The sequence below is a fragment of the Rhynchophorus ferrugineus genome, unplaced genomic scaffold (genome assembly GCF_030347505.1).
Source record: "Rhynchophorus ferrugineus isolate W39M unplaced genomic scaffold, kcgeb_rfMv2 rfM4, whole genome shotgun sequence".
In the NCBI taxonomy this organism is placed as follows: domain Eukaryota; kingdom Metazoa; phylum Arthropoda; class Insecta; order Coleoptera; family Curculionidae; genus Rhynchophorus; species Rhynchophorus ferrugineus.
This window is the reverse complement of record NW_027472583.1, coordinates 21,196,545-21,205,155: the sequence shown is the minus strand read 5'-3', so window position 1 is coordinate 21,205,155 and position 8,611 is coordinate 21,196,545.

Below are 8,611 nucleotides of genomic sequence, written 5' to 3'. Positions count from 1 at the left end.
GGCAGCGATCCAAACATCGATCTATTTTCGCACTTCTTCAGTATTTCCGTGACTTGGCGAAACCATGATGCATCAATATGAATAAACAGGAATCAGAAAGCGTTATGCTCGGTGGGTACTGTGGATGCAGCAGAACTTCTCATTCTAGCGGTTAATCGCTATTATTCAACTATTTGGCAACAGTACGTCCAATTTGTTTAAACATCTCGTACCATATACACCATATACACAGTAATGTCATGGCCATGAGTATTCTGCTTAATTGTCTTAATTTCCAATTTATATTGATATATTTTAAATATTTTCTCCTGCGACATTGAAAATAGTTCCTTGATATGAAAAGAACATCGGTCTTCAATATATTAAATGGTCCTGTACTGACCTATCCTTTCTGCGTTGTGTGGTAGCTATTTCGCACCTTTTGAATGCTTGTATCTTATCACATGTAAACGTCTACAAAAATATAATTGTTCAACTCTTGCCTGAAAATTATTTGAGAGTTTTATCTGAGTTTTCTTCCAACGCGCCTTGCTTTCGAACTTTTTCCCCCCTTGGCTATTATTTTTCATTACCATAAAAACCAGCATACATTGCTGAAATTAAACCCGACGGTTGGGATATGATATAGCAACATCACTATAATTTAAAATTTTTAATACGGTTTAGCAACAGATTTTTTAAAATCAAAAAAATTATATAAATCTCGATATGAAGAAAACATGAAGTAAATGGACCTCAATAACTCAATAACTCAAAAAAACCTATTTTCAATCTATTTTGTATAGAGAAATATCAAAATCATCGACTTTAACAATTGTTTACATTGATATCTCGCATTTTCGCCAACAGATATCGTTGTAGCTGTAGTTGTGAAGATATCGATTACCGGGATATGTTTGTCAAGTAATAAATACACGACTTTCTGGCACACTCCTACGCTAAATTCGACCTTTTGGTTGAAACATGCGAAGAGAAATCTATTAGAATCGTTAGAGATCACCATAACAAGAAAGCTAAGAAAGTTTGAAGTTCAGTGGCATAACCACCACCATAATAGTTGAGAATTAACCCCAGTCCAACACTGACTACAATGTTGCTTCTTCGTTAATTTTACGCTAATGAAGAAGACATTCCAGACTGAGAGAAGGTCGAAGTCAGCATTATCATCATGTAGATAAACAAAACGAGCTAAAATTTGATCAGTAACACGCCTGGAAACTATTCTCAAGCATTGGAATGGTTCCAAAAGAAAGGTAAACGGTTATTTAAAACACTGAAACATACTTAAAACGCTGACTATTGTCTAGTATATGTTATTTACTGTGCTATAAATAAAAATATTTATATTTTAGTATATTATAATTACTTATTTAGATAAATAGTTATATCTAAAATGAAAATAAGGATAGTCTGTTGGTTGAAGTTTTTTGACAGGATTTAAATACGAACATTCAATTTGAAAATAATGTTTTATTATAGATTTGTATCCATAAGTTTACTGATTTTATACACACAAATGCTCAATTAATTGAATATTTGGATTTTGTTTTAAAATTTAATTTTAAAAGACTAAAAAAAGTTAAATAATCCACGTCCCAATATCAAAATAAACCTTCCTTCTTATACCTTTTCCTGTTAGGGATATCGTAATAGGTTAAAAACAGCGATGTATAATGTATATCGATATATTTTAAGCATTTTCTCCTACCACGACAAAAATAATTACTTAATCTGAAAAAAATATCGGTCTTTAATACATACAGTAATATAAGTCGATATTTTTTGATAAATTTATTGTACTTAACTTCAAATATAGCAATTAATTCAATGTGATACTAATGTATTCATATAAATTAGTGTAAATGTATTTTTAAAAAACAAATGTAACAACAAGTTAGGACATCATAGTATTGTTCGTACAAGAGATTTTGTTCCGTAGAGTTGGAACAGTTGACCGACGTCCATCCGATTCCTGTCAACCAAAATAAAAGACAAATTATTCAGTTAGAGCAAAGGGGTTAAATTAGAGCTAAATAATAAAATTGAAACATACAATGGCGGCATTAAATCTTTGCAAATAACGCATCATTATAGTTAATAGAATTGTTATTGTAATCGTTTAGATTACATATGTATATACGTATATATATATACATATATATATATATATATATATATATATATATATATATATATATATATATATACATATATGTGTGTGTGTGTGTGTGTGTGTGTTTACGGCAGAACAAGTTATAGGCCTATTTCGTTGCTAGCGTTATCCAAATTATTTGAGAAAATGCTGTTAATGCCAGATTTCCAGTCCAGATTTCGAAATCACCACTCGACAATCGACCATCTACACAGAAAACAGCGGTTGTAGAAGAGGCATTTGAAGAAAAGAAATACTGCCCTGCAATATTCCTGGTCGTCAGCTTTTGACCGTGACTGGGTATTGCAATTGATTGGCCACCATTTGGGATTAATACACAAAGTGAGCAAATTATTACTACGCGTCTATTGCTCGAATCATATATTTTTAAAGAAAATGTCTTGCCTGAAAGGGCATTCTTAATACTTAAACCTATTTCGGCTGAAGTTCCACAGGGTAGTGTCTTGGGACCACTCCTCTATCTGCCCTATACTTCTAATATCCCAACAACAAAAGAAACTCCGAACATTTTCGGACGATACAGTTATTATAGCAAAAGATGTATCTCTACCTAAGGCTGTAGAAAAAGTACAACTAACGGTCAACAAGATCTACAAATGGACTAGAGACTGGAAAATACAGCTTAATAGCTTCAAATCTGTCCATGTTAATTCTGCGTTGCGGCGAAATGACAAAAACCTAATTATATCACCTGACGGATGCCCGATTCCTCAAGCAGAATCAGCTAAATACCTCGGACTATGTCTCGATGATAAGTTAAATTAGAAACATCACAACAGACAAAAAGAAGAGCAGATTAAACTCAAAGTCAAGAAACTGTACTGGTTAGTTGGAAGATACTCTCATCTTGACCTAAAATCAAAGAGATTGATTCAATAGTCAATCATAAAGAGAATTTGGCCTACGGGGTGCAAATATGAGGTTGCACTAAGGCTTCAAACCAATTAGTAATCTAACATACAGAGCTTCCACATCTTCAGTTCCCTCAGCTTGACCACCTCAGTGGTCTCATTCATCGTTATCCGATATGATATCATGGGATTTTTTCTTTTCCTATTGTTGGGTTGGTTGGAGTAAGGGTTGGTCCATCCTAGATATTCAAATTTATCCGTTTCATTCTCTATTTTTATTATTATTTTGAAGCATAAAAAATCAACTCAATCCTACCAAATCCACCAAATTTGCAAGGAAAAATTAAATAACCAGTACGGCTAACAAATGGAAGTCAAACAAGAATCAACTAAACATATACTACTTCTATAGTATTTTTTAACTTAAAATTGGTATACCCTTGTTTAGTTAAATTTGCTTTACGAATTTCTAAACCAATCAAAATGAATTGAATAGCTATATATCAACGTTTCGCTATATTAAAAAAAAAGACTGCAACTTCGACTTCACATCTTCATTTGAACCAACCAAACCTACTCAGTAAACGAAAAACGTTTCTATGGAGCGTTCTTTTCAAGCTTGCAAATAGCCAATAATCATTGAGAAAAAGAAAAAATCGAATAGAAAAAATCCAAATATATATGTTAATACAGTTAACCAAAAAAATAAATAAATAAAGCAAACCATCAAAAGCGTTATAGTTTTGAATTTTTATCAAAAATTCAACTCGTATCAATCAACAACTGCCTTATTTTACATATAACATATAACGTCTGTTGATTAAATTAAAAGCGAACTGGTGAGTCATTACTTCGTAAATAAATCAAATTAGTAACGAAAGGAATGATCTTGAACAGAATATATCATCAACGTAAATCATCTCGATATACTCATATTTTTTGGATTTTACTGATTTCCTTTTTGGTTTGAAGGCCCTTATCAAGGTCTCACTCCATTTCGAGTACGGAATCAAATGAAAAATCGATAAAATTAAGGTTAAAACATTGGCTTTTTTATTAAACCAATTCTTTGTTACATTTTTCTCGTTAAAAATGCGTATGTCCATACTCGTTTTTCTTTGTTATTCCCCATATATCAAACAGGTACTGATCTAATTTTATGACATGCTCATTTCCCAGTTTTTTTAAATCATTTAATCGTTATCGATCGATTTTTTATGATAATAGTTATAGATGATCTCGACTACTCGATCTATGGAATGTGGTACTCAGGTGTTCAAAGCCCATGTTATTATTTATAAATTGTTATTACGCATACTAAGTAAGAGCTGAAGCAAAACAAGTTTTTGTTAGGTTAAAAGTACTTCCAACAAAATAATATGTTTACCACTGAATATATTTTTCTTAGCATAATTTACTTTTTTTAAAATATATTGATGGATCACTCTGAAGATCATCATGAGAGGTTTCATCAAGATTTCATTTTTGTTCTAATAAAGAAAAAATAAACATTGGTGCTCGAAATTGAGCGTATTGTTTTCAAAAATATTCTCCATTAAAATCAACTTTTCCAATGCCTTAGAACTAATTCTCTTCGAGTGTTTAAAAATGGTAATAACGATGTGATATATGGCTCGATAAATTCATATTTTGGCCGATTAAAATATCCATTGTTAAAGGGGCATGTAAGCACTTGCATTGTCGTTATGAAAAATAACTCGCCTCTTTTCATTTTTTCCAAATCGGTTCAAATTGCATGTTCAGAACTAGAGCTCTGGTGCTGAGATTATTTTCATGTTTATAAATATCAAAATCCTCTAGGTGTTAACTTTCAAAGTAGCTCTGCGGCTTTTTTGTCGTTTTGACGGGTGTCAAATACAAACTAATTATACAAACAGGGTTACCTATACAAACAAGGAGACTAAAAGTATAAATAATGTATATACAATTTAAAAATTAACACAAACACAGGACTACAAACACAACCATAACAAAGTAGAGGTTCTATCCAGACAGCACACATCAGCACCCAAACGGAAACTGTAATGGTTATTTGGTCAGTGACCCTTATCTTAGCATAGGGTAGATTCTATGGAGAAAATCGATTTTTCTTAAAAATCCGGGCAGTCTGTCTGTATTTTCTCCTGTTAAGATATTTCGAAAATTTTGCAGCCCATGCTTAGTTCCAATCTGAATGAGCCGTAGATAGTCGTTTAGTATGTGGTAGACTGAAATAGGGACACGGCGACAAACGTACGAGAAACGACAGTGGCCCTATTTCAGTCGATTAAAAGCTATGACACGATGGTGAAGGAAAGGAATGCGAAGAGAGGAGAAAAAATCAACTTTAACTTTAAAGAGCCTGTTGTGATTGGCCTCCTGCACTCAGAATATCTCTGGGTGCCTTTCTATCCTCTCCTGCAATTAACTAGTGCAATCTTACATCCACCCACCACTTTCTTATCGTAGGGATTTACTTTCACTGAAGTTCGCTGTGAGATCGCTTGCTCTACCATCTTCCTTAAATCTGACGTCCGTTTGGAATCATCCACCCGTCCTGGACCGTCTTATCCCTAACTACTCCACTCGTATAATTACGCTGATTTCTTTTCCAGGTCTGGAATTAGCTTGTTGCATCTCCTCCTTGTCCACTACCCGAATTTTCCCCCTTCATAAACATATCTTTATGCCAATTTTATCAAAGAGAACATTGTCCTTACCTTATTCGGTCTAAGTTCTGTGAACTTCTCCACTCTTACCCTGGCCGCAAGAACATATATACCGATGGCTCCAAATCTAGCAGTGGGCTTGGCAGTGATTTGTGGTGGACAACCGGGCATTCCATTTCAAGCTCCCTGAATAGGGTTCAATATTGACCGCTGAACTCTTCGTGATATTCGCGAACGCGAAAGGCTTTATCCTACATCTCAACACAATTCTTCAAAGAATGGCTAATCCTGACCGACTCCCGAAATGCTCTCGATTGTTTCCTGGAACAGAAATTCAACCATCTTCTGGTCACCGACTCACTGTCAATCATCCGTACCCTCTATATGAATGGGATCAGGACACTGTTTACTGTGAATCCCTTCTCACGTTGGTATAACGGGAAATGAGGGCACTGATAGTGCGGCTAAATTGGCAGCCTCGTCTCCCCTCTTCATCATGGATGTTTGTGTCCATACCGACCTTATCCTATTCGTTTCTTGTTTCACAAATAACGAGGTACAACATCGCTGGGCCCAGGAGGCCAACCACAACAAGCTCTTTGAAGTTAAAGCTAATTTCCTTCGGATTTCTCCTCTCTTCGTTTCTCGCACGGTTACTTGATCACTTCGAGCTCGCCTGCCCACTGTGAGTTTTGTCACCGTGCCCCTATTTCAGTCTGCTACATATTGAACAACTATCCAGGGTTCACCCAGACTAGAACTAAGTATGGGCTGCAACATTTTTGCAACATGCAAGTGCCTCATAGAATCTAGCATAGGCTAAGTTTAGTATTACTGACCAAATAATCATTACCACTTCGGTATGGGTGCTTACGTGTGTTGTCTGGATAGAACCTCCACTTCGTTATGGTTGTTTGTAGTCCTGTATTTGTATTCATTTGAAAATTGTATATACACTATTTATACTTTTAACACCCCTGTTTGTGTTATTAATTTTATTTATTTATTAATTTATTATTTTATATATACACTTTGTCTGTGTACCCGTCCCCTTCAAATCAACACCATACTATTGTATATGACGACACCTATCAAAGTTACAAAACAAAAGTATATACAACATTTTTTACGAAAACTGCCGAGCGTTATTTTCTGCTAAATGTATTTTGAAAGCATAAGTATTTGAAATATCAGTTACAATATACATCAGTGTGAGGTATTGGAGATACAAATTACATTTTTAAGTAGTAATTGAAATACAAATACAAAATCTGTATCTGTATTTCAATTACGTATTTTAAATAAAAGCAATTCGAATATTGGCTAACTCTGTGATCAGTCCGGTTCATCCAGTAATCTTATCGTTTTATTCATCATATATCTATCATTTAAGAAGAAAGGAGATTGTGATAAAGGCCCTATAAAATAAGGAATTCAGGATGGAGATTATTTGGGATAGATCATAATGTGTCGCATTATTTTCGTCGAAGAATAAATTGGATGTTTGGATTTTGATATCCATCTTTTTTTAATCAATCCACTAAATATAAACTTTCTTTTGATCTGTCTTGTACATAGAGAAAGAAGAGAATGAATATTATCTACGCAGAATCGAACAATCCTTCTAAAATTATCTGAATTCTGATTAGGAAGCTATCTATGAATTCTGATCTAAAGTTATTTATGATAACATTTAAATACAGCCTGCTCAATTATTTTAAGATAGAGCTAAAAAACTTGACTAGGATGTTCTCAATCACACCACATTACTTCTGTCGCTTTCTTTCTTTCGAACACTAACTCATAATCTTGTGCCCATGCCCAATGTGGCATTCGATTTCAAAGGATATTCAACGTTTCTACACTGAGAAATATTAATGTGCTCATTAACTATAACGAGTTTTACTTTTTTTCACCTGCAAGGCATGCTGTTGGCTTCGAATTACCAATTGATTACGGCAAAACTGGGAAAATAACGTTAAACTTTAAAAAATTACGTAATAAAAATATCCGATTTACATTAGTTATTCAACTGTTTCTTGATTATATAAGTCGTTGGTTTATAATTGGCAGCAAGAGTGTAACCATTAATTCGGCTGTAAAACAACAGGCAGTAAAGCCAAACCAAATTTTCAAGAGGAATTAGAAAATCTAAAGGCGGGTAAATATCAATATTGCGTCTACACTGTCTAGAGAAAGACTAAAGTCACTCGTAAAAAAAAGGTGGATCTCATTTTTTACAGACTGCTTATAATAGTTTACCAACCAATATTAACCCTGAGGGGGTATATTCAGCTACTGAGTTTCTAACAAATTAAACAAGATAGCGTTTGCACAACAACATAATTAGTGTTTGTTTTGCAATTAGCTATTTCGATAAAAGGGCAATTATTGTTTTTAGTACTAATAATAAGTGAATAATAATCAAGAATAAAATGTATATATTTAATATTGTGTCTAAATATGTGTAATATTTTAAGTAATAAAATGGTTAGTTTCAGAATATAAAATATATGAATACGAAATATATGATTCAAAAGATACCAAGGGACGATGAGAATGGTAATTAGCTCAACAGCTCAAAAACTCATGTGGAAAATCTACATAAATTAATACAATATCCTACATATTCGTCATAGTTATCCACCCCTGATTTCTAGTTATTCACATCAAAAAACTTAGCAGGTGTAACAATATACAGGTGCACGGATACAGTAAGTATATTCAACCAGAGTATTGAAGTTCAGAGAGATTAATGTTTAACGTATGAGAAAACTTATTCAACAATCCAAAAAATATATTTAATACTAAATAATCTTCGTTAGAATGATACGCTTCTTCTGATCGAATAAATTGGGTTACATTGCATTTTAAAGGAGACATTCTACATCGATGATTCAAGGTCCTATAAATTTCTT